Source organism: Rhinoderma darwinii, chromosome 10, assembly GCF_050947455.1.
Source record: "Rhinoderma darwinii isolate aRhiDar2 chromosome 10, aRhiDar2.hap1, whole genome shotgun sequence".
Classification (NCBI taxonomy): Eukaryota; Metazoa; Chordata; class Amphibia; order Anura; family Rhinodermatidae; genus Rhinoderma; species Rhinoderma darwinii.
Window position 1 is genome coordinate 58,070,881 of NC_134696.1, and position 6,925 is coordinate 58,077,805.

At 43.0% G+C, this 6,925-nt stretch overlaps 1 long non-coding RNA gene across 1 annotated transcript; it reads right to left on the bottom strand.

Moving 5' to 3' along the window:
- Nucleotides 1-1,949: 1,949 nt before the first annotated feature.
- LOC142661468 (uncharacterized) lies at nt 1,950-4,308 on the bottom strand. The gene is made up of 2 exons (XR_012850741.1): nt 4,068-4,308; nt 1,950-3,825 (listed from the first exon to the last, which is right to left on the bottom strand). It is a non-coding gene; the product is annotated as an uncharacterized LOC142661468 (long non-coding RNA).
- Between the last annotated feature and the right edge of the window lie 2,617 nt (nt 4,309-6,925).

Below are 6,925 nucleotides of genomic sequence, written 5' to 3' on the forward strand. Positions count from 1 at the left end.
AAATGTTACAAGCTGATTGTGAGACTATAATGCAAAATAGATAGGGTAGCAAAATGAAGAACACGTTTTTGAAGGAGAGAAGATAGGAAGCCTGAGTCTAGATATGGTTGTTTCAGCATGGAACGTTCCTTGTATTTTCTCCCGAACATGGTCTTACACCTTGTTGCGGTGCTGGGGGAGTCAGAGGAGAAAACACAAACACGTTCAAGTCGTCGTTCCCTGAGACGTCGGTCAAGTCGTACCGCTAAAGCCATAACCTGATCTAGGGAGTCAGAAGAGCTCCCTTTGCTCCTCCGTTCTGAACTAATTCTGAAGCAGGGAGCTGATGGTTACCTGCTTCAGAATTGGGTTTGACTCTATCTGCGTCCTGAGGACGCAGATACAGTTGACAGCGGGACATACACTCGGCCGCCCGGGACAGTGGGACACCGCCCGGAATCCGGGACTGTCCCGCTGAATTCGGGGAGGTTGGGAGGTATGTCACAGTATGTGGATTTCACTGATTTGCGGGCAATGTGATTGGCACTGTTATAGTGGTATGTGGATTGCACTGATATGGGTGTACTGTGGCTGGCACAGTTATCACAGTATGTGGATTGCACTGATTTGTTGGCAGTGTGACTGGCACTGTTATGGTGGTATGTGATTGCACTGATATGCGGTCATGGGTACTGGCACTTTTCTAAGGGGGTTTTTATGAGGCCATTCTGTGTCTGATAACTGAATCTGCGTTTGTGTGCATTCATACATGTGTGTGATACTGGGTCCATAAGCATCAGCATGCCACCTTGACAATATCCTGCGTATACCTCTGGTTGGTATGAAGGTTGAAGGTGCGGATATAGCCGGTCGTATTCCAATATACAAAGACTGCTCATCTCTGGAGAACTGTTCTCAGTGCTATGACTCATTTCAATAACCAGAGGCAGAGTGCAGCCCCAAAACTGCGGTTATGGGGTAGGGAGTTTGACCTCTAATTGAGCATTCATAGTGTCCAGGCAGACAAGCATGGATATTTGCATGCATCCCCCATAGATCGCTTACTTTGCCATACCAGCTAGACTAGACAGCGGTTATGAAGTGCAGCTCTTGCTGTCATGCACTCGGCCCAACTATGCCTTACATCATTGACTCATTGATTTTAATGGTCACCATGTAGTACTTCTTTTCCCCTGTGGTGGCGCTGCATGGAAACTGGGCCATGCTCATTGACCACTGTTATTAATAACCACACTGAGAGGGAACTGGTGCTTGTCCCTGCTATTACTACATTACATCATGGCACTGTTATGGGTGTACTGTCGCTGCCACTGTTATGGGTGTACTGTGGCTGGCACTGTTATGGGTGTACTGTGGCTGGCACTGTTATGGGTGTACTGTGGCTGGCACTGTTATGGTTGTACTGTGGCTGGCACTGCTATTATAGTCACACCTCCCAACTTTCAAGTATCACAAAGAGGGACAACCTTTTAAAAGTAGGCCAATGAACTTAGGCAACCGGCCACCACATGATGTAAACTAACCAATGATAGATCCCCTCCCTCTGTCAAACACATTAGATGCCGCTGTCGCTATTGACAGCGGCATCTAATGGGTTAAACCGCAGGAATCGGCGCACGCTTAGATTCCGGCAGTTGGGGCAGGAGCCAGGCTGTGTATAACAACTGTGCTCCTGCCGCTGATCGCGTGAGTACACTGGCAGTACCCACCCGATCAGAGGACAGATATATCCATCCTTTTGAGGGAACTAGCTCCTGCATAGGACCGATATATCCGTCCTTCGTCGTAAAGGGGTTAAAGTGGTTGCATTTATATGGCTCACATGATAAATATCTCTTCTGTATGTGCATATTATCCAATACATCATGGATACAGCCATATTGGATTATCATAATATATACTAATACCTGACTGCTATATAATATTGAGAAATGACGAGGAGACAAAGCTTTTAATATTAAAACACAATTTATTTAACTGAAATTCCTAACTAAAGCTACTGATCCAGAAGAAGGCAAAAACCCTGCGCACGTTTAGCCAATTTGTGCCACAGGGGAAAATTCCTTGTTGACCCCGAGAAAAGGCGATCAGTCCGAGAACCCAGGATCAGAGCTTGTAATGCAACTAACTAAACACATCTCATTGATAGCTATGACAGCGCATTATATAGTAACTTATATCATTACGTATACGGCATATACAGAAGTTGTCCAATCCCAGCTGTTGTCCTCGATGTCCCGGTATCATGCCGGCCGCTCCTCTACTGATCAGACTCTGGAGATCACAGATAAAAGGCGATCAGTCCGAAAAACCAGGATCAGAGCTTGTAATGCAACTAACTAAACACATCTCATTGATAGCTATGACATTGTATTATATAGTAACTGATATCATTACGTATACGGCATATACAGAAGTTGTCCAATCCCAGTTGTTGTCCTCGATGTCCCGCTATCATGCCGGCCGCTCCTCTACTGATCGGACTCTGGAGATCACAGCACGACTATGTTCATCTCAGCTGTGAAAGAGAAATAGAAGTTGTCCAATCCCAGTTGTGGTCCTCGATGTCCCGGTATCATGCCGGCCGCTCCTCTACTGATCGGACTCTGGAGATCACAGCACGACTATGGTCATCTCAGCTGTGAAAGAGAAAGAGAAGTTGTCCAATCCCAGTTGTTGTCCTCGATGTCCCGCTATCATGCCGGCCGCTCCTCTACTGATCGGACTCTGGAGATCACAGCACGACTATGATCATCTCAGCTGTGAAAGAGAAAGAGAAGTTGTCCAATCCCAGTTGTTGTCCTCGATGTCCCGGTATCATGCCGGCCGCTCCTCTACTGATCGGACTCTGAAGATCACAGCACGACTATTGTCATCTCAGCTGTGAAAGGGAAAGAGAAGTTGTCCAATCCCAGTTGTTGTCCTCGATGTCCCGGTATCATGCCGGCCGCTCCTCTACTGATCGGACTCTGGAGATCACAGCACGATTATGGTCATCTCAGCTGTGAAAGAGAAAGAGAAGTTGTCCAATCCCAGTTGTTGTCCTCGATGTCCCTGTATCATGCCGGCCGCTCCTCTACTGATCGGACTCTGGAGATCACAGCACGACTATGGTCATCTTAGCTGTGAAAGAGAAAGAGAACACTGCCCTCCTATGGCCTTCTCCTGTGACATCTGTTCATCCTATAGGAAAACATCATTCCCTGTTATTCCGGCATAATACAGTTTTATTAACATCCGCGCTGGAGGTGGTCCATGGTCATAGACCCTCTATACAGACCAAACAAGGTCCAGGGTCTCGCAGAACAACAACCATGGGATAACTGTTAAGGAGTCTTTACATGTGTGACACGGAGGAGTTATAGGAGGACATTAAACAAGGCTCTTGCTGAAGTCAATGCATTGATTCTACATATTTACCTTGACCTGTATAATCCATGTGTTATTTATTTATTTCAGTTACTTATATAGCGGCAACATATTACGTACGCAGTGCTGTACAGAGGGGTCCTCTTTTACTGTCCCCATTGGGGCTCACAATCTACATTCCCTATTGGTATGTTTTCCGGGTGTGGGAGGAAACCGGAGTACCCAGAGCAAACACAGGGAGAGCATACAAACTCTATGCAGATGTTGTCCTCGGTTGGATTTGAACCCAGGACCCCAGCGCTGCAACAGTGCTAGCCACCGTGCTGCCCCACATGTGTGTTAAGACATCAGAAGGCGCCAAATATAAAACTATAAATAGAATTGTCACGTTACATACGATTTTGATGAATTTCACAGTTCTTGTCCTCATCTTCAGCTGCCGTCCAGATCTCCTCCCTGCAATGAAATAATAAGGGCAAAGTTTGCGCCATTTTAACTTTGTTTAATCCACGTTTATTAAAGTAAACTAGGTCTTCAAATTTTACGGAAAATGTATTTTACGTCGCTGCTTGCGACTGTTTGGTACAGTTTACGCAAAAACCTGCCATAAACTGCTGAGTAAATTCTGACAATAATTTAAAACAACCGCCCATCCCTTAAATTTTCAGATTAAATAAACGTATACATTACGTACATACCTAAATGTCTGGAGATTGGCGGCAGATTTTCTCCATGTTACTGTTTTCTTATTGGCTCCAAAACCTGAAAGTAAAGAGCACAACCCCCTATTGCCGCGTGTATAAGCCACGGCCCCAGATGCCATTTTGTTCTCTCCCCGCCATGCGTCGAGTGTATGGTGTTTTTTGTTTCCAGTGTTCTGGATTCCTGATGAATTATCTTGTGTCTTCTCTACTCATCTTCTTATCTTGGACGCAGCAGTTGCCACATGAACCCCAGATTCCATAGAAAGAGTCATTGTGACATCATGCAGTGAGGTAACAATGGCCGCGTGGACTGATGATGTCACAAATATGACCAGAAGTGACATCTCCTGCTATTCATAGTATTGATAGAAAGTTATTACAATGTTACCGTGCACGTTGGTTAGTATTTCAATGCAGGGTTCTTAAAGGAAAACTACACACTAAAACACTGAGGTACTAGAAGTCCCAGCAAACTCAGTAATGAATGATTACACACTGGAAAATTGAAGAGCTATAAGACTCAACCTTTTCTAGATATTAATAAATGCACAGTGGAGCAGAACAGCAGGGCTCACCTATCCTAGGGCTGATGTAAGACCTAGTTAAGGCTAGTGAGGGCTGGGACCCATTATTTTTTTGGGTGGGTGGGTGTCATGAGTAAAGCACAATTTAATAATTTTCCACAAAATGACAGGAGTCACTACAGACATTCAGTATTTACTATATTCTTATTTTCTTCTCAGTTTTCCAAACGAATCATTCCAGGAACTTTATTTTATGTGACGTTTAACGCCATAAGGAATAATGGAGATGACGTTTTATCTGTCTGATGATAAAGAAATATTTTAGTAATTGGTTTTGATTACATTTTTTTCCTATTTTGCTTCTGCAGCTTCCATGTTCTACATTACATTCCAAGCTGCTTTGTGTTGATGAGTGTCCATCCCGACAGCCGCGCTCCCTGTCAGCTCAGTCTCCAGCCCCTCCTGTCTTCTCCGTAATGCAAATCTAAGCTCAATTCTGATCACATTTGATTTGATATAAACAGAATCGGTTTATCTTCCCCGACACATACTTGTAAGATGTGAGCCTAAGGGCTATCTACACCTTTGAAAGGCAATTTTTTTTTTTTTATTATAAATAATATATTGATTACATGAAAGATTGTTTCATTTGACGTACCTAACGTTATCTTGAATATTTTAGGACAGTATGAAAAATATTTTCTTTACATCTGATTCTTTCGTTTGCTTCGTTTTGTAATGTGTCATAACATGTTAAAACAATAAAAACTTTCGATTAAAAAAATCTAATTATACTCCTTTACTTATATATTTTATGAAAGTAGACCTCACTCCTTGTAAAAATGTCAGTCATGCAAATTAACATCAACGCGTAACACTGTGTAAAAAATACATTTTGGGCCAGTTCACACATTGCGTAAATACTGCAGATTTTCCGCAATGGAATTCGTTGCGGAAAATCTGCAGCAAATACAGTAGCAGCAAAGTGGATAAGATTGAACAAGTCTCATCCACACGATGCATAAATAGTGAGTAGAAATACCGCTCAGAAATTGACGTGAAGTTCATTACGCAGCATGTCAATTGTCTTCACGTAAACGCTGCTTATATGTTGCGGGATTTCCCTATTGGGGATGTAAATGCCGCATCAAATAGCAGTTGTTACTAAAGGTAATTAACCTCTCAAATATTGTACTATCACAAGCACAGATAGAAGTGTTAGGGATGGGTTTAACCTTTTGCCCAGTCTCTAATTTAGATTTTTTTGAAACAACTAAAGATGTGCATCTGTTTGCAAGGAAACTGCTTCTTAAAAAGCACTTTAATACAGCTCTTTGCCGAGAGGGATGAACAACTCACTCTTAAAGCACTTGATGAATTACTTTGTTGAACCCAAATTTCCACCGAGGGTTAGGGGGCGCTCCACCACATTCCCACCCATGTCAATGTGTCCTGCAGTAGACACTTTTGTTAGATTGGTTACAAATGAATCGAGGATGGTGTCCTTATATCATACTCATAACAATCTTAATGGGGCACAAAGAGAAGCCCTAGAACAACTCAAAAAGATGAAAACAGTGGTTATTAAGCCAGTGGACAGGTGTGGTAATGTGGTGGTGTGGTCCATTGATAAATATGAAAGGGAAGCGTTTAGACAGCTCAATGAAGGGTTGTGCTATCAAAAACTTGATGGCTGTCTGTCCCCTTGCTAACTTCAAGGCCCAATTAGATAGGATTATGTGGAGGTCGTTTGAACTTAATATTATACCAAAAACTGCACTTGAAGGTTTGGTTGTGGATAAACCAGTAATAGCAACCTTGTATCTACTTCCCAAAGTTCACAAAAGCCTAGTGGATCCTCCGGGGAGACCAATAGTCTCCAGTAAAAGGAGTCTATGTAAGACAGTTTGCCGTTTTATTGATTTCTATCTTAAACCCTTGGGGAGTGATTTACCCTCATACATCTGGGACTCTACAGAAGTCCACAATAGATTGGAGAGAGTATTCAAGGGACATGATGATTGTTTTGTGACGTGTGACGTTGAGTCACTGTACACTGCAATCGAACACAAACATGGTATTGAAGCCACTAGGTTTCACTTAAATAGGACCAAATTAGAACCTGATCTTATTGAGTTGTTAATTCTATTATTGGACTTTGAATTACACCACAATTTGTTCATGTTCAAAGACCGCTATTTCCTACAGAAGAGAGGAGTGGCAATGGGGTCGTCTTGTGCGCCCTCATATGCCAACCTCTTTCTAGGATATTGGGAACAGAGTCTACAACTACCTGATGCAGAAGATGGAGGCATCCTGATTTGCATG